General features: G+C 35.8%; 1 protein-coding gene across 1 annotated transcript in view; it reads right to left on the bottom strand.

Moving 5' to 3' along the window:
* Positions 1–25,729, bottom strand: part of Tsp42Eq (Tetraspanin 42Eq) — a 152,580-nt gene that overhangs the window by 58,598 nt on the left and 68,253 nt on the right. The window lies entirely within an intron of this gene.

A 25,729-nucleotide genomic window follows, 5' to 3' on the forward strand; every position in this document is an offset into this window, starting at 1 on the left:
AAAAGTTATCGGTTTATTATCAAAGTGCTACCGGTTTTTTAACGAATAGTAATCGTATTGTTATCATTGGGCTATAAGTTTGTTTTGTCGTTTTACCGATTTGTTATCGACGATTTAATAGGCTGGTATCCATCAAAAACGTTATCGGCAAGTTATCAGATTGTTATCGACGGGTTTTCATAAATTTCATTACAACGAAATATGGATTTGTTATCCATTTATTATCGGTTTGTTATCGAAATGACATTGAGGAGTTATCGATTTGTTTTCGCAGTTTCATGTTTTTTTTGATCGAAAATTAACGTTAGATGTTGATAATATAGACGATCTTTTTTTGCTCACCAGTCCTGTTCAAATAGGAGGTTTTGATATTTCTTAAAGGGCTACAACTCTTTTGGTGAAGAAAACTATCAGGGTTCGTATTTGCACACACACACATAGCACACATTCATGTGGGAAAGAATTGCTCACTAAATTCGATGCTCATACACATGAGCTGTTCAAAGTTGAAAAAAAAATTAGCACATAGCTCAAGTGTGTGCCATAGGAAGGATTATTGAGAAAAAAGTGCCTTGTGCTGTTAAAGTTATGTACATGGGCATGAACTGAAAGTAAAGGGTTATGGGTTTAGTACAATTAATATCCTCAGAAGCTTCATGGAAAGCACAAGAGTATGCGCATAAATGTTTTATATATAAAGCACACATGTGTGAATGTGTCCTACTCGAGTCAGCAGACAATTGAGCTGCGTGCTAAAAATTTATTCTGATAGCGGAATGCTCCGTACACTGTGCTTGATACAGTATTTCATTCCGCTACATATACGATTAATTTTATCCAAAACGTACTTAATACCCACGCTTCTTTATGGCTGTGAGATTTTTTCTAGCTGTGACTATGCGAGCAAAAAGAAGTTAAATGTTGCTTAAAATAACATTGCCAGATATCTACGAGTATGTGGGCTGAATAGGCTTGATCACGTTCCCTATTTCTCTGAAAAGTTGCTAGACATATCCTTTGGCAACCTTCTAAAGGATAGAACTCTTACTACCTTACATAAGATAATTTACACCAAAGAACTTCATTGCCTATTTCGAAGGCTTCAATTTCTTCATTCAACAAGGTCAATGCTTCTCGCGCATGTTAAATACCGTTCTTTCGTCAAAATAGGCCAGGTCTTTATCCGCTTTTGATCGGGTCTATATATAATACACGTTTTCATTTGTATTTTTCAAAGTAGGCGTGAATTAAATCTGATTTTGACCATTTTCAATACCACTATCGTCGACGATGCTGTAAATGCTGCTAACTCCATCCACCAAAATTTCACAGTAGAACGAAATAGCTCTACTGCATGACAAGTTAAAATGTATTGAAATTTTATGGAGCTAGCTGCTTTTTCGCCGTGGTTTGATGGTAGCGTGCTCCGCCAACCACACCGACTATCCTGTATTCACGCCCCGGGCAAAGCAACATCAAAATTTTAGAAAAAATTTGTCTCCCTCTGCCATGAAAGCTTATCAGTGAAAACTTGTCTGCCTTTCAGATGCCTGGAAGTCCGTTTCCACCTCCTCTCCTGGCAGCGTCTTATGGGTAATTTACGGCAGCATCGTTCAACTGTTTGTACGCCATCAGCATCGCCGCCTCTACGACTATTCGCTCTTAATTTGAAGGGCAATTCAATTTTTATGGCTAGCAGTATCGTTCAGCTGTTTGTACGCTATCAGCACCGCCGCCTCTACGTCTATACGTTCTTCATTTGATGCTAGTTCCAGGTTATCGGGGTCCCTTTCTGCCTAACCTGCTCTAAGTGTGTTGGGGTTATTGTAAATTTTTTCCAAGAAACAAAGTGAACATTGTGAATAAGATGCCTGTCCCTGCATCTCTAAGAATGTTTAGAGGAAATACCAATATACTAAGTGACGAAGCAAAGTTTTTCAAACAAACACCCAAGTAAATGGCAACAGGAGCCAGAGTTAAAAAAAGAAGCTAGAACTGTAGTTAATAAAATCAAAGTGGTCAATAATATCGCCGAAAAAGTTATTTAACTTATTAAAGATTTTAACAAAGTCATAACAAATGATGAGGAGGAGAAACAGTTGTTGCTGCAGATTGTAGAGGCCAATCAAAAACAAGTTCCCACTGAACCTTTTTTGTCGTTTTAGAAAGCCTACAGATACCGTCTACTTCCAAAGGCAATATATAAAGATTTCATTTTGATAAGTTGTATTCGCTATAAAATATACTTATTTTTAAAAAGGTATTTAATTTAAAATAACCAAATAAATTTAGGGTTTTGTATATTAACTTTGCTATTCTTTTGTTTTTTCAGAAATTGTAGAAAAATTTACGTCTCCATTTTTGAAACAGCATCGAGCACTGCCGTCTAAATGACCCATGATTTTGCAATTTTGTTTTTACTATAATATTTTGAAACACCCTAGTACATATAAACATATAACCAATTAAAAGAAATATTTCCTTTGAAACAGAATAACAAACAATTTAGCAAATAATATACTTGACTTCGTTATTTTGGCAGAGCGAAACCTGTTTCTTCACCGATTTTGAAATTTTCGGAAACTATCAAAAAGTTATAAATAATATCCAGAGGAGTTTTTTGTTTTAAAAACTTTATAATTAACAATCTGCGGAAAAAGTCAAAAACTGCAATGAATTTACGGAATAATTTCGCGCTGCTATTTGTCCTTTTGAGCGGTGTCAATTCGCAGCCTCGTATTCTTAAAGCCCATACATTGTATCATTAAATTATACTTTGAAATATGTTTGCGTTGGTTTTTTGGTAAATATGGAAAAAGTGATTACAGTTGCGCATTGCCTGATGTCAAAGTTGTAGCTGGTATAAGCACAACAAAAGGTGATGGACAATTAGGTGGAGCGTTTTATTATTCCATGTAGTTATAATAAGATAACTTGCTGTAATATAGATATAATTGCAATTAAAATAAGTTCACCCTTTATCCCGAGTTGTGCAGTGAAACAAATTGCGCTTTGCAGTACTAAATTAAAGAGGTATACAAGTTCCAAGAACTCGAGATAAAGCGTGAACTCACTTTAATTGCAGCTACATCTTATATGTGACGTTTTGTCATCATCATTGCGCTATTGTGCATTACCGTTTGTTTTGGTTAAACCAACTAAAACTTTGACATAAGGACATGCGCAACTGTAATCACTTTTTCCATATTTACCAAAGAACCCACGAAAAAATATTTCAAAGTATAATTTAATGATATAATGTATGGGCTTCAAGAATACGAGGCTGCGAATTGACAGCGCTCAAAAGCATAAACAGCAACGCGAATTTATTCGGTAAATTCATTGCAGTTTGTGACTTCTTCCGTCGATTGTTAATTATAAAATGCTTAAAGCGAGAAAACTCTTGTGAGCACTATTTATACTTTTTTTATGGTTTCACAAATTTTCAAAACCAAGTGAACAAACAGTTTTCGTTCTACCTTTTAACAAAGTCAAGCTAATTAAGTATATTATTTGCTAAATTGTTTGTTATTCTGTTTAAAGGGAAATATTTCTTTTAATTGCTTATATGTTTATATGTATTAGGGTGGTTCAAAATATTATAGTAAAATCAAAATTGCAAAATCATAGTTCATTTAGAAGGCAATGCTCAATGCTGTTTAAAACAAATGGAAACTTAAATTTTTCTATAATTTCTGAAAAAAACAAAAAATAGAAAAGTTAGTATAAAAAAATTTAAATTAAACTGGTTACTTTAAAGTAAGAAACTTTTTGGAAAAAAATTACATTTTATAGGGAATACAAATTATTAAAATCAGATCTTTATATTTTGCCTTTGGAATTAGACAGTTTCTGTAGTCTTTCTAAAACGGCCTTTTTGTTGGTTTAGTCGGAACTTGTTTTTGATTAGCCTCTAAAATCTGCAGCAACAATTGGTTTTCCTGCTCATCATTTGTTATGACTTTGTTAAAATCTTGAATAAATTTAATAACTCTTTCGGCGCTATTATTGACCAATTTGAGTTTATTAGCCACAGTTCTAGCCTCTTTTTTTTAAATCTGGCTCCTGTTTCCATTAACATGTGTCACGCCTATTAAAATGCATCCCTACAAGTTCAACACTGACAACACGACTCTACCGGCGTCACTAGTAAACGAATATCTCCGAAGAGCGGTCATACGAGTACGAGCAGTGCGGTTTCATATAAAATATCATATATTAATTCATAACTCTGTAATCACAAATACCTTTGCTATAAAATGATTACTAATTATATCTACTAATTTTAACTAACATTTGAACGCTTTTATTAGTAAACGAACATCCTGATACGTAAGTAATATATCGTGTATATACATGTGTGACGACATTCGGTATATATACGACAGTTCAGAAGTAAGATTGAACTACGCCTACGAACGGTGCGAAAATTTGTGAAATTATTAATTTAAAATATTAATAAAATGCGTAACTGCAACAAGCGTTATCAAAACTAAATAACAAAACGGGTTTAATTGTGAAAATGCGTGAAGTAGAAAGTTTCAGTGTCAAACGTTTTAACACGAAACATAACCACACATTTTGTGAGACTCCGGCAAATTTTAGGGCTCCAGCGACATACGCTTTGTAGCTGCGCTCAACGGCAAAATTCGAATTGGTAGTTTTGCAATTCGTGCATACATACATCAATTGTCGCATCCCTTTGTATTTTCGTTTTATATTTGGTTTGTGTTTCATAATACGCATTCGCTAACGTTTCAAAAATCGTGTCTATATCTATCTCGTACTCGCACGTGTGTCATTACTAATCGCTCGTACATTTGTGTTGTCGTGTATACAACTAACATCGAATAAAGCAATCAAAACAAAATGTCGAAAATAAATATCACTTTAAAAGAATTGCGAAAAAAATGCAAGGACGCTGGTTTGCCAACTTCTGGCACGAAAAACCAACTCCTGCAACGTTTAAATACAAATGAAGAAAATAATCTTAGCGAATATGAAAGTGAAGCAGACGAAGTCACTATGGTAGAACGTATATCTGCGCTCGAGAAAACTATTGAGCGCCTAGGAAATAAACAAACAACGACAAATGTAAATGCGCGAGTGAATATGCGTACGCAAAATTTCGAGCCGACAATATCGTCATCACCTGTTACACCCGTGTATACGTGTAATACAAATATGCAACCAACAACAACAACAACGTATGTAAGTGGCAATTTCATGCCGCAGTGGCAGAGGGCAGAGATACCAACTGCACCTTTCCAACAAATTCCAATTGGAAGCAATGTTTTTCATGCAAATAGTGTTCCAATCCCATTGTATTCCGAATATTCTTCTTATAAGATCAAAGATATTGTTGAGCTATTACCTGATTATAACCCAACAAGCGAAACATCTTTAAATTCAATACAATTCGTTAAACGTGTTGAAATGCTGAAAAATGCCTATAATTGGCAAGAAAGTGCCATAATTTTTGCTGTGCAAAAAAAAATGCGTGGTGCCGCAAAATTATGGATCGATTCACTACAGTGCGCGTTTGTAAATTGGCCACAGTTTGTAAACAAATTCTTAACAGATTTTCCGTGTACGATTAATGAAGCGGATTCGCATATAAAACTCTCGCGAACAAAACGTCACCAAAACGAATCGCCGGTTGAATACTTTTATAAAATGTTAGCACTCGGAAATAAAGGTGGGTTAACAGAATCTAGTATTGCGCGACACATTATAAATGGTGTAAATGATAACGATCTTAAACGCAAAATATCGAACGAATATACGCGGTGTCAAGATTTGTTGAAGGACATAATGAGTTACAATGTTTATAACGACGTACAACAAAGTGCATATAAACCAAAAATAAGTTATTCCACAACAAAATCGCAACCAGTAGTTGTGAAAGAATGCGTTGATTCGTCTAACAATAAACAAATCCCGCGTGCAACAAATAATCTAAAGTGCTATAATTGTGCTAAATTCGGTCACTTAGCTATTAATTGTACAGAGCCACAGAAAAAACAAAGGTGTTCAAAGTGTCAACGCACGACACATAGAAGTGAAGAGTGTCCGGCCCCAAAGAAAGATATCGTAAACACAATAGAAGCTCCGGTTGTTTATAAAAATGTTAAAAAAAAATAACGACGGTATCGTGAAAAATATAAGCGTAAATGGTCATGCCACAAATGGTTTCGTCGACCCAGATAGTACCCGTACGCTAGTACGAAAAACATTTGCTAACCGTATAGGAACACTCAAAAACGTAATAACAGTGCTACGAGGTTTTGGTGGTGGAGAATACATTTCCACTTGCGTAATGAATGTATTGTTAAAGATTGATGATCACGCATTTGAAGCAAATCTAGTGGTTATTAGTGACGAGCTAATTTCGGAAAACGTACTCCTCGGGAAGGATGTACTGTGCGGTTCGAGTACGCGTTTAATAATTGAAAACGATGAATGTCGTATCGAGCAAGTTCGTAACATAACTAGTCCACACGGGTTAAATGAAAAAGAGAATCAACAATTCGAAAACGTACTAAACGAGTACAGAGGAGTGTTTGCAAGTAATATCGAAAATATTGGAAAATGCGGGGTTTCAAAAATGAAAATTGTTCTAAAGAATGATACGCCGATTCAGTTAAAACCATATCGAGTTCCGTTTGCTAAACGTCCGATAATATCGCAAATAATTTCGGAGTTGTTAGAAAATAATATAATTCGTCCGAGCGAATCTTCGTTTTCGTCTCCAGTTGTTTTAGTGGAGAAAAAGAACAAAGAGCATAGACTCTGCATAGATTACCGTTGCCTTAACAAAAACACAGTGAAACAACCATTCCCCATGCCGAACATGGAGGAACAGTTTGCGCAACTCGCGGGTAACCGGTATTTTAGTACTCTCGACCTCCGTATGGGCTATCATCAGATAGAAATCGATGAGCCGTCAAAACAATATACCGCGTTCGTAACGTCAGATGGACACTTCGAGTTTAACCGTATGCCTTTCGGTCTCGTAAACGCGCCGGCAACTTTCCAGTCTATAATGAATAAAATCGCGGCTAAAATGAATTCGGGCGAAGTTGTAATTTATTTAGACGACATCGTAATACCAAGTAAAACTGTATGTGAAGGACTGCTACGTTTAGAGCGGTTCCTAAAACTTTTAAAAGAAGCAGGACTTACACTACGCCCTAATAAGTGTAAGTTCCTGGCAACAGAGATTGAGCACCTTGGACACGGCATTAACGAGAACGGCATTACACCGGGACTACATAAGGTCAACGCCATAAAGAATTTTCAACGGCCTACCAATTTAACGGAGGTAAGAAGATTTTTATGTCTCACGGGTTTCTTTCGAAAATTCGTAAAGGACTATTCAATTTTATCGAAACCACTCTGCATTTTACTAACTAAAAATAATCAGGAAAAATTTACTTAGGGTTCTGAGCAACAGCATGCTTTCGAAACATTAATTTCCCTACTAACGAATGAACCAATCCTTGTGTTATATGACTACAATGCCCAACATGAAGTACATACCGACGCAAGTAGTGCTGGGTTAGCAGGTCTACTTCTACAATCAACCGATGGGGGTGAATTGCGGCCCGTATTTTATTATAGTCGTCATTGCACCGATACCGAAACTCGATACCACAGCTACGAGCTCGAAGTTCTCGCTGTTGTGGAAACACTACAACGTTTTCGCATATACCTACTAGGAAAACCCTTTCGTCTTGTAACAGACTGCTCTGCAATCGCGCAAGTAAAGCAGAATAAAGAACTTAAGTCCAAAATAGCACGCTGGTGGCTAAAATTACCCGAGTACGATTTTGAATGCGTACATCGTCAAGGTAGTAGGTTACAACATGTTGATGCATTGAGCCGAATGCCTGACCAACCTGCTAGGGAGGTTGAGCCAGCTGGATTCGTATTGAACGTAAATATCGACATGAATGATTGGCTCCTTACGATGCAAATGCAGGACGAAAAACTACGACAACACATAAATAATTTAAATGGTACAGTAAAGTCATCGCAAACACAAGCAATAAAATCAGAATATCAACTCCGTAACAACCGTTTGTATAGAAAACAACCTGGTGGTGCAAAATTTGTTGTACCCAAAGGTGTACGATGGCGCATTGTTCAATTATGCCATGATCAGACAGGTCATCCCGCTCTTGAAAAAATGCTCGAACGCATTCAACAGACGTACTGGTTTCCAAATATGAGAAGGTACGTAAAGAGCTATATAGCTGCTTGTATAAAATGCTGCTATCAAAGACAACGTACTGACAAAAGCGAAGGCAGCCTCTATATCGACGCTATTAAGCCAATTCCGTTCTATCGTATTCATATAGATCACCTAGGTCCCTTTATTCGCAGCAAGCGAGGAAATAGCTACGTAATTGCTATTTCTGATGCATTTAGTAAATTTCTTGTTGTAAAGCCCGCTCGCGATACTAAAACATTGCACGTTCTTAAGTCCCTTAACGAAATGTCATCGTATTTTGGTCTTCCATCGCACATCGTAACCGATAGAGGAACATCTTTTACTTCGAAAGCCTTTGAAGATTTTTGCAATGAAAATAACATTAAACGCACAAAAACTGCTGTTCGCACACCTCGTGCAAATGGTCAGGTTGAGCGCGCGAACCAATGTATTCTAACATTTCTGCGAACTACCACCGAAAATCCGAAAGACTGGGATCTGCAATTGAGAGATCTCCAATGGTCAGTTAATTCGCGTAAAAATGCTACGACAGGTTTTAGTCCAAACGAACTTGTCTTCGATTTTAAACTCCGAGACGTCGTATCTAACGAATTACTTGCCGCCATACATAGTGATATCGACGAAGAGCCATCAAAGTTGACTGCTTTAGAAAAACGCAATCAAGCCGAAGTCAACATTGTCAACGAACGTGAGAAATGGAAGAAACGTTTCGATCAACGACATAAAAAGCCAAAAATATACACCGAAGAAGACCTACTTGTAATAGAGAATGAACCACCTTCGACGGGTGAATCAAGAAAGCTTGAGCCTAAATACCGTGGGCCATACATAGTTCGAAAAGCCCTGGGAAATGATCGCTATTTATTGGAAGACATCCCAGGTTACCAAATAACAAACAAGAAATTTTGCTCCGTTTACTCCTCCGATAAGATAAAACCTTGGTGTAGCAATAGCCCTGAACTTGAATCCGACGACGAAATCGAGGACGATTCAGGTCAGGAATAGCCGAGCTGTCACGCCTATTAAAATGCATCCCTACAAGTTCAACACTGACAACACGACTCTACCGGCGTCACTAGTAAACGAATATCTCCGAAGAGCGGTCATACGAGTACGAGCAGTGCGGTTTCATATAAAATATCATATATTAATTCATAACTCTGTAATCACAAATACTTTTGCTATAAAATGATTACTAATTATATCTACTAATTTTAACTAACATTTGAACGCTTTTATTAGTAAACGAACATCCTGATACGTAAGTAATATATCGTGTATATACATGTGTGACGACATTCGGTATATATACGACACATGGGTGTTTGTTTGAAAATCTTTGCTTAATGTTAGCTTAGTAAACAACAGCATTGTTCCACTATTAGCAAAGTCTGCCAATTTACTTAGTGATTCAGAGACGGGCATCTTATTCACAATGTTCACTTTGTTTTCATAATTCGCTTTCTTGGAATAAAGCTGATAATCCGACCAGTTCATCGGATAGGTACCATAAATGTTACTGCAATGCTTTTTTGACAGTTTAAGTTATATCTTAATCAATTTCGCTATATTTTCCAACATTTTTTTTTTTTCAAAAAACTAGGTAATTGAAAGCTGCATTACTGCTGATGGCTATGGAAAAGAAACAATTTATATGCTTGGCCATCCAGCGAATGTAATGTATAGGCCAAGGTGCTCTCCAATGAACTTTTTATATTGGTTGCCCCAACACCAACATCGTCAGTTCAATAAGTTGGAGATAGTCATCTCAAAACTGGTCTTTTTACTAAGATAATGTAGCAAGGATTCCATTGCACTACTTCTTAACTCAGATTCTCCAGGAGAAAAAATTGTTGTGTGTGGTCTGATCGAACAACTTTTTTCTAAGATTCTTTAACCTTAACGAAAATTGGTTCTTTGATATCTACTAGGTAATACATCATCTCTGTCGAAATTGTGCCTTGTTGCTTCTCGTTACATTGTTATTGAACGTCTTGAAAGCTGAAATCCTGGCTGATCATGGACAAGTACAGCGGGAATAGGAGGAATAAGTCTATAGATACGTTTATCGCAATCTTATGACTGATGAGTATATTGCAGGTATTTTTATTTAGAACTGTTGATCGAGCGACACTCGCATCATCTTATATGAAAAAGTTGCCAACTTGCAACTTTTGTTGCAGGCAAAACATAAGAAGAAGAATTCGATATTTGCTTTGGCGGTGCTTTCACACTTTGCAAGTGAAATTATTTTCCCCACACGTTAGTACTTTAATAACGGTTTTCACTGTCAAAAACTACATTTTAGAATATGAATAGGAGAGAAAATATGTTAGCAAGTCTTTTTGTTTCATAGTGAGAATGTTAACAACAGTTCTTCGAGAAATTTCCCTTTCATATAAACGAAAGAGGTTTCAATTGCTAAGTCTCAAGTTCTTTTATATTAACAACACAACATCTTGCGTGATTATGGCCATGTTATTGGAATGCATAAAATTGCGTTGAACGCATCTATCTGAAAAACCTCATTGTAGCTCGGCCTTTACAGCCTCACGATTGAAAACTTTATTCCGGTCTGAAGCCCTTGTCACATTAATGTCAAAAAGGTTGTTTTAAACCTATGGTGCAGAAACATCTTCGTTCTTGCTTAATAAAACTTTTTCAAATTCTTTTTTGGATGAAGGTTGGTATACATAATACACCATCAATACCATTTTTGTACAGCTTTTAACACTTGAACCATCATGTAAGTCAACATCGGGTATATTAATAGAAGAAAATGTAGATTTTGCAGCAGAATAGGGTTCTCTCTTTGCTTCTCTTCCTTTTCAAATTTTTCTAGTGTTCTTTCTTGCTTTTTACTGTCTCCTTTTTATGTACTCTTTGTCTTGAGATGAAACGATCATTTTAATCTCAGTTCTTTGGTCAATTGGGCTTTATTTAAATGTTTGAACCACCCAACCACCTTAATACGTATATGTATTTTCACAGTTGAAATATGGCATTGATACCATGATCGCATATTTAATGATTAAATACGGAAAAGTACACGTACCCCACTAATTAACTTCTATTTGTTATCAAACTAATTATTTGATCTATTTGTATACAGCCATAAAACCAGAGTTGGAACAATGCTCGAAGTTAAGTGGGATATCAATATCTTGTGTTAAATGTGAGGCGTTAATTTCTTATGGATTTAAGAGCATGTTCATCTTTCGCATATTCGAAAAATGTAATGAGTATTATACGGCGTCTATAGGAGTATAGAAATTCAATTTCAAGCTGGCAAATGTTGCGGAATTTGAAGAGTACTGGAAAGAATATAGATTTGGTGTGATATTTAAACATGAAATCAGCTGGTCAAACAGGGCATCATTGAAAATTTGTTGTCATAGAATGCTCCAGCGAAACAGCAAGTATGAGGAAAGTCCCATCTACGGGAGATACAGTCCAGGGACTGATGAAATAGGAGGACAGGAAATGGTCACACATTGATTGTCAGATGGCTCCATCAGGATATGATCCTGAAGAATTGTGTAACAACATCTACATTCCACACACGGAGCGAGATGTACCAAGATTGGTGACAGATACCAAAAGTGAATGGGCAGTAAAAACTTTTGCCTAGTTCAAATCACCTACTATCAACTCGCTATGTTACATGTGGAACGATTGTACAATGGCTTAGAACAATCCTTGAGGGATGCATAAAACTGAACCACGCCCCGCTATCTTGAAGAATGGCTCGAAAAGTTATCATACCAGTCATCTTCACCCACAAGATTACAGACTTATTAGTTTAGCATCTTTTTTCTTAAAACTCTAGAGAAATTAATAGTTGGAGTGTGGTGGTAGCGTGCGCTGCCTACCACACCGAAGATCCTGGGTTCAACTCCCTGGCAAAGCAACATCACAAATTTGGAAACATTCTTTGTGCAGTAATTTGGAAAACACATCAATTAAATGATTTTTGGAATTAGAGCTGAAAATAAAATTAACACAGAATATTTCCTATTTATCCTATTTTATTGTAACGTAGAAATAAAATTCTCTTTCAACAGCCACATATTGTTTCAAATAATCTTATCTAGTTATTTGGTAACATTTTAATACATTTCTGATAAATTTAATGATGATTATAACTTTTAATTATTTAATATGGAAGGCTCGGATCAGAGAACTGCAAATTTTCAAAACCAAGTGAACAAACAGTTTTCGTTCTACCTTTTAACAAAGTCAAGCTAATTAAGTATGTTATTTGCTAAATTGTTTGTTATTCTGTTTAAAAGGAAATATTTCTTTTAATTGCTTATATGTTTATATGTATTAGGGTGTTTCAAAATATTATAGTAAAATCAAAATTGCAAAATCATAGTTCATTTAGAAGGCAATGCTCAATGCTGTTTAAAACAAATGGAAACTTAAATTTTTCTATAATTTCTGAAAAAAACAAAAAATAGAAAAGTTAGTATAAAAAAATTTAAATTAAATTGGTTACTTTAAAGTAAGAAACTTTTTGGAAAAAAGTACATTTTATAGGGAATACAAATTAAAATCAGATCTTTATGTTTTGCCTTTGGAATTAGACAGTTTCTGTAGTCTTTCTAAAACTAAATGGTTTAGTCGGAACTTGTTTTTGATTAGCCTCTAAAATCTGCAGCACCAATTGGTTTTCCTGCTCATCATTTGTTATGACTTTGTTAAAATCTTGAATAAATTTAATAACTCTTTCGGCGCTATTATTGACCAATTTGAGTTTATTAGCCACAGTTCTAGCCTCTTTTTTTAAATCTGGCTCCTGTTTCCATTAACTTGGGTGTTTGTTTGAAAAACTATGCTTAATGTTAGCTTAGTAAACAACAGCATTGTTCCACTATTAGCAAAGTCTGCCAATTTACTTAGTGATTCAGAGACGGGCATCTTATTCACAATGTTCGCTTTGTTTTCATAATTCGCTTTCTTGGAATAAAGCTGATAATCCGACCAGTTCATCGGATAGGTACCATAAATGTTACTGCAATGCTTTTTTGACAGTTTAAGTTATATCTTAATCAATTTCGCTGTATTTTCCAACCTTTTTTTTTTTCAAAAAACTAGGTAATTGAAAGCTGCATTATTGCTGATGGCTATGGAAAAGAAACAATTTATATGCTTGGCCATCCAGCGAATGTAATGTATAGGCCAAGGTGCTCTTCAATGAACTTTTTATATTGGTTGCCCCAACACCAACATCGTCAGTTCAACAAGTTCGAGATAGTCATCTCAAAACTGGTATTTTTACTAAGATAATGTAGCAAGGATTCCATTGCACTTCTTCTTAACTCAGATTCTCCAGGAGAAAAAATTGTGGTGTGTGGTCTGATCGAACAACTTTTTTCTAAGATTCTTTAACCTTAACGAAAATTGGTTCTTTGATATCTACTAGGTAATACATCATCTCTGTCGAAATTGTGCCTTGTTGCTTCTCGTTACATTGTTATTGAGCGTCTTGAAAGCTGGAATCCTGGCTGATCATGGACAAGTACGGCGGGAATAGGAGGAATAAGTCTATAGATACGTTTATCGCAATCTTATGACTGATGAGTATATTGCAGGTATTTTTATTTAGAACTGTTGATCGAGCGACACTCGCATCATCTTATATGAAAAAGTTGCCAACTTGCAACTTTTGTTGCAGGCAAAACAAAAGAAGAAGAATTCGATATTTGCTTTGGCGGTGCTTTCACACTTTGCAAGTGAAATTATTTTTCCCACACGTTAGTACTTTTACAACGGTTTTCACTGTCAAAAACTACATTTTAGAATATGAATAGGTGAGAAAATATGTTAGCAAGACTTTTTGTTTCATAGTGAGAATGTTAACAACAGTTCTTCGAGAAATTTCCCTTTCATATAAACGAAAGAGTTTTCAATTGCTAAGTCTCAAGTTCTTTTATATTAACAACGCAACATCTTGCGTGATTATGGCCATGTTATTGGAATGCATAAAATTGCGTTGAACGCATCTATCTGAAAAACCTCATTGTAGCTCGGCCTTTACAGCCTCACGATCGAAAACTTTATTCCGGTCTGAAGCCCTTGCCACATTAATGTCAAAAAGGTTGTTTTAAACCTTTGGTGCAGAGACATCTTCAAATTCTTTTTTGGATGAAGGTTGATATACATAATACACCATCAATACAATTTTTGTACAGCTTTTAACACTTGAACCATCATGTAAGTCAATATCGGGTATATTAATAGAAGAAGATGTAGATTTTTCAGCAGAATACGGGTTCTCTCTTTGCTTCTCTTCCTTTTCAAATTTTTCTAGTGTTCTTTGTTGCTTTTTACTGTCTTTTTTTTATGTACTCTTTGCCTTGAGATGAAACGATCATTTTTATCTCAATTCTTTGGTCAATTGGGCGTTATTTAAATTTTTGAACCACCCTAATACGTGTCTGTATTTTCGCAGTTGAAATATGGCATTGATACCATGATCGCATATTTAATGATTAAATACGGAAAAGTACACGTACCACACTAATTAACTTCTATTTGTTATCAAACTAATTATGTGATTTATTGTATACAGCCATAAAACCAGAGTTGGAGCAATGCTCGAAGTTAATTGGGCTAACATAGTCAATATCTTGTGTTAAATGTGAGGCGTTAATTTCTTATGGATTTAAGAGCATGTTCATCTTTCGCATATTCGAAAAATGTAATGAGTATTATACGGCTTCTATAGGAGTATAGAAATTCAATTTCAAGCTGGCAAATGTTGCGGAATTTGAAGAGTACTGGAAAGAATATAGATTTGGTGGGGATATTTAAACGTGAAATCAGCTGGTCAAACAGGGCATCATTGAAACTTTTTTGTCATAGAATGCTCCAGCGAAACAGCAAGTATGAGGAAAGTCCCATCTACGGGAGATACAGTCCAGGGACTGATGAAATAGGAGGACGAGAAATGGTCACACATTGATTGTCAGATGGCTTCATCAGGATATGATCCTGAAGAGTTGTGTAACAACATCTACATTCCACACACGGAGCGAGATGTACCAAGATTGGTGACAGATACCAAAAGTGAATGGACAGTAAAAACTTTTGCCTAGTTCAAATCACTTACTACCAACTCGCTATGTTACAGGTGGAACGATTGTACAATGGCTTAGAACAATCTTTGAGGGTTGCATAAAACTGAACCACGCTCCGCCATCTTGAAGAATGGCTCGAAAAGTTATCATACCTGTCATCTGCACCCACAAGATTACAGACTTATTAGTTTAGCATCTTTTTTCTTAAAACTCTAGAGAAATTAATAGTTGGAGTGTGGTGGTAGCGTGCGCTGCCTACCACACCTACTCCCCGGCAAAGCAACATCAGAAATTTGGAAACAGTCTTTGTGCAGTAATTTGGCAAACACTCTGAGTGTATTTCTATCATTAAAAACTTCTCAGAGAAAACACTTTTGCCTTACAAATGCCGTACGGGGTCGGCGTAAAACACACATGTATGTATAGTGCCGCAAATTTGTAGGAACAAATTTAAAAGGAGCACGACGCAAATTGGAAGAGAAGCTCGGCCACAATTCTTTTCAGAGGTATATCACGCCTGTATTTATATTTTCTTTATTACTATATAAAATCGAATATTAATGAAGCACTATTCCCTTTAGCATAACATGCTTACGCCCAGGGCCGTAGAGAAAAAATTCGGGCCCGGGACTAAACAATTCACGGCCTCTATAAAAAAACCACTAATACATTTAATTAATTTGAATTAATGGTGTCTCATTCATGAATCTATTGATGGATTACATCAAAAAAAATGTTTGCCACATCAATTAAATGATTTTTGGACTAAGAGCTGAAAATAAAATTAACACAGAATATTTACTATTTATCCTATTTTATTGTAACGTAGAAATAAAATTCTCTTTTAACAGCCACATATTGTTTCAAATAATCCTATCTAGTTATTTGGTAACATTTTAATACATTTCTGATAAATTTAATGATGATTATAACTTTTAATAATTCAATTTGGAAGGTTCGGATATCAAAGAGTGGCTTTTCTTGCTTTTTTCGCTGCAACATTTTTATAATCATATCAAAATTTAACTGTCTTGCCAAAACGGATTCAACCCAAAGCGTGGCAAGTCCTAAACCTCGCTCTTTAGATGAACACGATCTATGAAAGTTTTTGATTCTTGAAAGGACGCTGAAGGAACGTTCTGCACTAGCTACAGTGACAGGTATAGTGCAAAAGATACGTAAAGCAACACAAATGTTGGGGAAAATTGTATACAGATATTGAACATAGACGACATTTAGCAATTCCAATGGTGACAGACCTTTATCAAAATTTGCTTCGTAAATGTGTTTCAAGTGAATTATTTCGCATTCTAAGCTTTGAAAAATGTCCGACTTGTATTTTTCGACAAATTTTGCTACGCTCGCCCGAACCGTAGTTTCATCCATGTCTTCAAATTGCCACAAAAAGGAAAACGTCTCGCTCAGTAATGCCAGTGATTACCGAATCAACAATCACCAGGAATGTATTGTTTTTAAAATCAGACTATGAATCATCCGTAATCATTTCATTTAAATTATCTTCAGAACGTCTGTTGGGTTTTCTCTTTCGAATGTCCGGAAACTTTGGCGAGATGTTCAATTGAATAGCAACTCTTTTGCATTCGTTTAAAATTGTTTCCCATTGGTACCTGATCAACTTCATATCAGCTAATAAGGCATTTAGATATCGGACCTCAACGTCTATTGTGCCGTCTCTAGCTTGGACGACCACATTTCTTTCATTAATGGTAGTCAGTATTTTGAGGACAGCATTCGAACTTGTTGATGTACCTGAAAATGCCGGTAACATCTCCGTATGCTTGCGCAGTCAAATGTGGCTTTTGTCTGAAAGATTATGAAGAGAGCTCGGTGAATTTTTTTTGAGGATGTCCCATAGACTGGGTCGAAAAAAAGTTGCTAATGTCCGCCCCTAAATTTAAAGATTATGCTGAGAGGGTTTCGTAAATTTTTTTTTTTAATTTTTTCTGATCCTTCGAAATACAGCCGAAAAGGTTTTTTCGTTGTAACTTGGTTATTTGACGTCCGATTTTTAAAATTGATATGTCATTATTTTGGTCTTGAAAAGCTTCACTTTTCCGTTTAATGAAGTCGTTTTCACATGATTAGGTCAGCTAACAAAGTTGGTTGCAATTCACGAAAGCCAAAAACCGTTCTTGAATTGTACAATTTGTTGCTTTCGAATTAAAATGGAGTTGGCGCAAAATGAACGTAGTCAACGTGACTAGCATCAGACGTAGCATCAACGATAATAGCAAAATACTTGGCTTTAATGCCTTGATCTAATATAGTTTCCCTTACGTGCTTTGCTTTGCACAAAATTCTATAAACTCGTTCTGAATTTCTGGGGAAAGATAGTGAACTTGTGAACGTTTGTGAGATCTTAGATGCCCAAAAAATGTCCATTGTTTCGTTCACCAAGATATATACTTTCGCTTTTGAAAGCTAGACCTCTTTTACCCAAAAATAAAATAGTGTTCCAAAATTCTATATAAAATTTCTTTCCACTTTTGAGATTCAGTGATTAGCTGTTCATTGATAAGTGCATCAATTGTAGCCTCCTTTTGAATATAACATTTAATGTGATCTTCAGTATTTTCGTCTGATGACAGTTTATCGTGTAGCTTCTTCCATACCTGGAACTTCGAATATCTATTGCGCATGACCTTTCAGCCTAATTTTGTATGTAGAGGCTATTGACGTATCTAAGTACCTCTTCAGGCTTTTTACTCTACATTACAGAAGGATTAAGAGTAACACCAGCTAGACGGGTAGTCTCTGCCTTGCCAGACCGACACATTCGCAGAGAATGTGAACCGGCGTTTCATCCTCTAGCTCACAGAAATGATAAATTTGAGTATGGATAGATTTAACTTACGCAGGTATAAACAGTTTGGCCTGCCTTTGCCGTGGACAGTCAATCCAGTGACGTCTGAATTGTTTTGTTTCCCAGTTACTAATGGTTTCCCTGGTATGCTTTTGTGAGTCCACAAAAGGGCTCTGGACCATAGACTATTTTTTATAGCACCCTGCTTTGCTAGGTAATCTGCATGTTCATTACCTTCACGCCCCTGATGTTCGGGAACCCATCCTAACAAAACCTTGTTTTTGGCTCCCAGGTCATTAGGGATTTTAATGCAGTAGTCTACTAGTTTAGATGTAACTGTGTAGGATTGCAAGGCACCTAGGACCGCCTGGCTGTCCGACATAATGTAAATGCTCTTCGAGAATGAGCCTCTCCGCAGACTTCTATTGTATGGATTTCTGTCTGAAATATGTTCGGTTAGCATCCCATTGGTATCGATTTCTTGAAGTTCGGCCCATTGATGCTAGCACCCGTTCTTCTGTCATCGAATTTCAATCCATCCTAGAATCAGACCTCTGAATAAGGGTCATTATAAGGATTCCCTGTTTCCCAGTGGGACATTACGTCCAGCAGTTGCAATGTGGAATTTCCTATGAATTTCAGCAACTAAAGTATCAGCGAAGCTGTAACTGTTAAGAATAGCAGCCACAATTACAGATAAGCCTGCTAGCCCATTGTCACATTTGTGACAGTGCCAATATTCTTGGGCGTAAGGAAAAGCTTGATCAATTCTACACGTTGCCGAATATACATCGAATCTCAGCATAGCCAGAACAGCTAATAAAAGCTTTCACGGTTATTTTTCACTGAAAAAGAAAACTCAACACTTCAGTGCCCATCTCGTGTTTTACAATTCGTGATCCAAGACCATTTTTTAACACACCATAGCTCGGTAGTTTTGAATCTGAAAAATTATATATTTGAACTACTAAAAATGCTTCCTCATAAGATTCATATTTGGTTTTTATACTCAGTTGAGCAGAGCTCACAGAGTATATTAACTTTGATTGGATAACGGTTGGTTGTACAGGTATAAAGGAATCGAGATAGATATAGAATTCCATATATCAAAATCATAAGTATCGAAAAAAAATTCGATTGAGCCATGTCCGTCCGTCCGTCCGTTAACACGACAACTTCAGTAAATTTTGAGGTATCTTGATGAAATTTGGTATGTAGGTTCCTGGGCACTCACCTCAGATCGCTATTTAAAATGAACGATATTGGAATATAACCACGCCCACTTTTTCGATATCGAAAATTTCGAAAAATCGAAAAAGTGTGATAATTCATTACCAAATACGGATTAAGCGATGGAACTTGGTAGGTGAGTTGAACTTATGACGCAGAATAGAAAACTAATAAAATTTTGGACAACGGGCGTGGCACCGCCCACTTTTAAAAGAAGGTAAGTTAGAAGTTTTGCAAGCTGTAATTTGGCAGTCGTTGAAGATATCATGATGAAATTTGGCAGGAACGTTAATCCTATTACTATATGTATGCTTAATAAAAATTAGCAAAATCGGAGAACGACCACGCCCACTTTTTAAAAAAAAATTTTATTTATTATGTCAACATAAAAGAAAATTTCAAAATGGGCCTGGATCCGCCCTTTTTCATTTAATTTGTCTAGGATATTTTTAATGCCATAAGTCGAACAAAAGTTTACCATTCCTTATGAAATTTGGTAGAGGCTTAGATTCTAGGACGATAACTGTTTTCTGTGAAAAACGGCGAAATAAGTTGAAGCCACGCCCAGTGTTTATACCCGGTCGACCGTCTGTCCTTTCGCTCGGCCGTTAACACGATAACTTGAGCAAAAATCTATATATCTTTACTAAACTCAGTTCACGTACTTATCTGAACTCACTTTGTATTGGTGTAAAAAATGGCCGAAATCCGACTATGATCACGCCCACTTTTTCGATATCCAAAATTACGAAAAATGAAAAAAATGCCATAATTATATACCAAATACGAAAAAGGGATGAAATATGGTAATTGTATTGGTCTATTGACGCAAAATATAACTTTAGAAAAAAACTTTGTAAAATGGGTGTGACACCTACCATATTAAGTAGAATGAAATGAAAAAGTTCTGCAGGGCGAAATCAAAAGCCCTTGGAATTTTGGAAGGAATACTGTTCGTGGTAGTACATATATAAATAAATTAGCGGTGCCCGACAGATGATGTTCTGGATCACCCTGGTCCACATTTTGGTCGATATCTCGAAAACGCCTTCACATATACACTCCCTTTTAAAACACTCATTAATACCTTTAATGTGATACCCATATCGTACAAACACATTCTAGAGTCACCCCTGGTCCACGTTTATGACGATATCTCGAAAAGACGTCCACTTATAGAACTAAGGCCCACTCCCATTTAAAATACTCATTAACACCTTTCATTTGATACCCATATCGTACAAACAAATTCTAGAGTCACATCTGGTCCACCTTTTTGGCGATATCCCTAAATGGCGTCCATCTATAGAACTATGGCCCCCTCCCTCTTAAAATACTCTTGAATACCTTCCATTTGATACACATGTCATACAAACACATTCCAGGGTTACCCTAGGTTCTTTTTACTACATGGTGATTTTCCCTTATTTTGTCTCCACAGCTCTCAACTGAGTATGTAATGTTCGGTTACACCCGAACTTAGCGTTCCTTACTTGATTTTATTTAGTTTGCAAAAAGGTTGATAGTTTTAAATTAGTCATTGTATGAAAATGGTTTTCGATCTGTGTTGGTGTTATATGATACCGGCCCGTCTTCGAACAGCTTATTTTATTTAAACTCTTTTAAAAATGTCACACGCCTTCAAAATCATTACTTTACATAACCCACTATCTTAACCAAATATTCCTCCTCCCTCTATTTTAAAGTACCGAGTAAAATATTTGTATTCTATAATACACAATTTATTTTTCATTCTTTTGCTCATAGGCATCGCATTGTGTGTTTCCTATCCATAATAGAAGAAAAAATCAAGGCCTCAGCTTCCGGATGCGGAATTTGATGGATGAAAAAATTGACAATTTTACAAATTTGGTATACGAACGACCATCTTATTATATGGTGGTAACTCTATTTTTGGTATATAAAGAATAAACGAGCTTCCATAGCTAACGAGTGCTGAGCTTTTACTGAACGAGAGGTAGGTGGATGTTAAAAGCTTGCCGCCTTTGACGACAGGACATTCACGTGTGCTTTTATTGCTGAGTTTATTGTAGAATGTTTTCGGACATAGTTCACAATCGTTGTATTTATGTAAATTTGAATATAAATAGCTTAGTACAAAAATTTACGAAGACCCAGCAGTTAAATTATTAGGGACATATCACAAAACGTTTCACCTAAACGAGGTAATTTTATTTAGAAGTTTATTTAAACTCAACAATGTATTAAGTGTAAGCTTAATGTCTGGAATTGGTTTACTCTATGTGATGGGTGTAAAGGAAATGAAAGGCAGGGAAAAAGGAAAAAACACGGGCAGTAGAAAGGAGAGATGAGAAACCTAAATTGAAATCGAAAACGGGCGGCGTGTTACCGATTTTTTATCCAGATGTTAGCGGTTTGTTATTGATAACAACCGTTACCAATGAGTTATGCCATTGTTATCGATGGATGTCATACATTTCTTTCTTATCGTTTTATTATCGCAAACTAATGTTATCAATGAGTTTTTCGATTTGTTATTGAAAAGTTATCGGTTTATTATCAAAGTGCTACCGGTTTTTTAACGAATAGTAATCGTATTGTTATCATTGGGCTATAAGTTTGTTTTGTCGTTTTACCGATTTGTTATCGACGATTTAATAGGCTGGTATCCATCAAAAACCTTATCGGCTAGTTATCAGATTGTTATCGACGGGTTTTAATCAATTTCATTACAGCGAAATATGGATTTGTTATCCATTTATTATCGGTTAGTTATCGAAATGACATTGAGGACTTATCGATTTGTTTTCGCAGTTTCATGATTTGTGTGAATGTGCCCTACTCGAGTCAGCAGACACTTGAGCTGCGTGCTAAAAATTTATTCTGATAGCGGAATGCTCCGTACACTGTGGTTGATACAGTATTTCATTCCGCTAGATATACGATTAATTTTATCCAAAGCGTACTTAATACCTATGCTTCTTTATGGCTGTGAGATTTTTTCTAGCTGTGACTATGCGAGCAAAAAGAAGTTAAATGTTGCTTAAAATAACATTGCCAGATATCTACGAGTATGTGGGCTGAATAGGCTTGATCACGTTTCCTATTTCTCTGAAAAGTTGCTAGACATATCTTTTGGCAACCTTCTAAAGGTTAGAACTCTTACTACCTTACATAAGATAATTTACATCAAAGAACCTCATTACCTATTTCGAAGGCTCCAATTTATTCATTCAACAAGGTCAATGCTTCTCGCGCATGTTAAATACCGTTCTTTCGTCAAAATAGGCCAGGTCTTTATCCGCTTTTGATCGGATCTATATATAATACAAGTTTTCATTTGTATTTTTCAAAGTAGGCGTGAATTAAATCTGATTTTGACCATTTTCAATACCAATATCGTCGACGATGCTATAAATGCTGCTAACTCCATCCACCAAAATTTCAAAGTAGAACGAAATAGCTCTACTGCATGACAAATTAAAATGTATTGAAATTCTATGGAGCTAGCTGCTTTTTCGCCGTGGTTTGATGGTAGCGTGCTCCGGCTACCACAGCGACTATCCTGGATTCACGTCCCGAGCAAAGCAACATCAAAATTTTAGAAACAAGTTTTTCAATAAGAGGAAAATTTTTCTAAGCGTGGTCGACTCCCTCTGCCATGAGAGTTTATTAGTGAAAACTCGTCTGCCTTGCAGATACCTGGAAGTCCGTTTCCACCTCCTCTGCTGACAGCGTCTTATGGGTATTTTTACGGCTAGCAGCATCGTTCAACTGTTTGTATGCCATCAGCACCGCCGCCTCTACGTCTATACGCTCTTCATTTGATGCTAGTTCCAGGTTATCGGGGTCCCTTTATGCCTAACCTGCTCTAAGCGTATTGGGGTTATTGTAAATTTTTTCCAAGGAACAAAGTGAACATTGTGAATAAGATGCCTGTCCCTGCATCTCTAAGAATGGTTAGAGGAAATACCAATATACTAAGTGACGAAGCAAAGTTTTTCAAACAAACACCCAAGTAAATGGCAACAGGAGCCAGATTTAAAAATTAAGCTAGAACTGTAGTTAATAAAATCAAAGTGGTCAATAATATCGCCGAAAATGTTATTTAACTTATTCAAGATTTTAACAAAGTCATAACAAATGATGAGGAGGAGAAACAGTTGTTGCTGCAGATTGTAGATGCCAATCAAAAACAAGTTCCCACTGAACCAACAAAAAAGGTCGTTTTAGAAAGCCTACAGATACCGTCTACTTCCAAAGGCAATATATAAATATTTCATTTTGATAAGTTGTATTCGCTATAAAATATACTTATTTTTAAAAAAGTATTTAATTTAAAATAACCAAATAAATTTAGGGTTTTGTATACTAACTTATCTATTTCTGTTTTTTTTTTTCAGAAATTGTAGAAAAATTTATGTCTCCATTTTTTAAACAGCATTGAGCACTGCCTTCTAAATGACCCAGGACTTTGCAATTTTGTTTTTACTATAATATTTTGAACCACCCTAGTATATATAAACATATAAGCAAATAATAAATATTCTCTTTGTAACAGAATAACAAACAATTTAGCAAATAATATACTTAATTATATTGACTTCGTTATTTTGGTAGAGCGAAAATTGTTCCTTCACCGATATAGTGTTAATGAGTATTTTAAAAGGGAGTGGGCCTTAGTTCTATAGGTGGACGCCTTTTCGAGATATTGACCAAAATGTGGACCAGAGTGACCCAGGACATCATCTGTCGGGTACCGCTAATTTATTTGTATATGTAATACCACCAACAGTATTCCTGCCATTTTCTTTCACTTAATATGGTAGGTGTCACACCCATTTTACAAAGTTTTTTTCTAAAGTTATATTTTGCGTCAATAAACCAATCCAATTACCATGTTTCATCCCTTTTTTCGTATTTGGTATAGAATTATGGCATTTTTTCATTTTTCGTAATTTTCGATATCGAAAAAGTGGGTGTGGTCATAGTCGGATTTCAGAGTGAGTTCAGATAAGTACGTGAACTGAGTTTAGTAAAGATATATCGATTTTTGCTCAAGTTATCGTGTTAACGGCCGAGCGGAAGGCCAACGGTCGACTGTGTATAAAAACTGGTCGTGGCTTCAACCGATTTCGCCCTTTTTCACAGAAATAAGATATCGTCCCAAAATCTAAGCCCCTACCAAATTTCACAAGGATTGGTAAATGTTTGTTCGACTTATGGTATTAAAAGTATCCTAGACAAATTAAATGAAAAAGGGCGGAGCCACGCCCATTTTAAAATTTTCTTTTATTTTTGCATTTTGTTGCACCATATCATTACTGGAGTTGAATGTTGACATAATTTACTTATATACTGCAAAATTATTAAATTTTTTGTTAAATTTTGACTTAAAAAAATTTTTTTTTAAAATTGAGCGTGATCGTTCTCCGATTTTGCTAATTTGTATTAAGCATACATATAGTAATAGGTGTAACGTTCCTGCCAAATTTCATCATGATATCTTCAACGACTCCCAAATTACAGCTTGCAAAAGTTTAAATTACCTTCTTTTAAAAGTGGGCGGGCCCCGCCCATTGTCCAAAATTTTACTAATTTTCTATTCTGCATCATAAGTTCAACCCCCTACCAAGTTTCATCGCTTTATCCGTCTTTGGCAATGAATTATCGCATTTTTTCGATTTTTCGAAATTTTCGATATCGCGTGGCACCGCACACTTTTAAAAGAAGGTAATTTAAAAGTTTTGCAATCTGTAATTTGGCAGTCGTTGAAGATATCATGATGAAATTTGGCAGGTACGTTACTACTATCCGATGTGCTAAATAAAAATTAGCAAAATGGGATGAAGAACACGCCCACTTTTTAAAAACAATTTTTTAAAAGTCAAATTTTAACAAAAAATTGAATATTTTTACAGTATATAAGTAAATTATGTCAACATTCAACTCCCGTAATGATATGGTGCAACAGAATACAAAAATAAAAGAAAATTTCAAAATGGGCGTGGCTCCGCTCTTTTTCATTTAATTCGTTTAGAATACTTTTAATGCCGTAAGTCGAACAAAAATTTACCAATCCTTGTGAAATTTGGTAGGGGAATAGATTCTATGACGGTTACTGCTTTCTGTGAAAAAGGGCGAAATCTGTTGAAGCCACGACCATTTTTTATACACAGTCGACCGTCTGCCCTTCTGCTCGGCCGTTAACACGATAACTTGAGCAAAAACCGGTATATCTTTACTAAACTTAGTCCACGTACTTATCTGAACTCACTTTATCTTGGTATAAAAAATGGCCCAAATCCGACTATAACCACGCCCACTTTTTCGATATCGGAAATTACGAAAATGAAAAAATGCCATAATTCT

The sequence above is a fragment of the Eurosta solidaginis genome, chromosome 3, assembly GCF_040869045.1.
Source record: "Eurosta solidaginis isolate ZX-2024a chromosome 3, ASM4086904v1, whole genome shotgun sequence".
Lineage (NCBI taxonomy): Eukaryota > Metazoa > Arthropoda > Insecta > Diptera > Tephritidae > Eurosta > Eurosta solidaginis.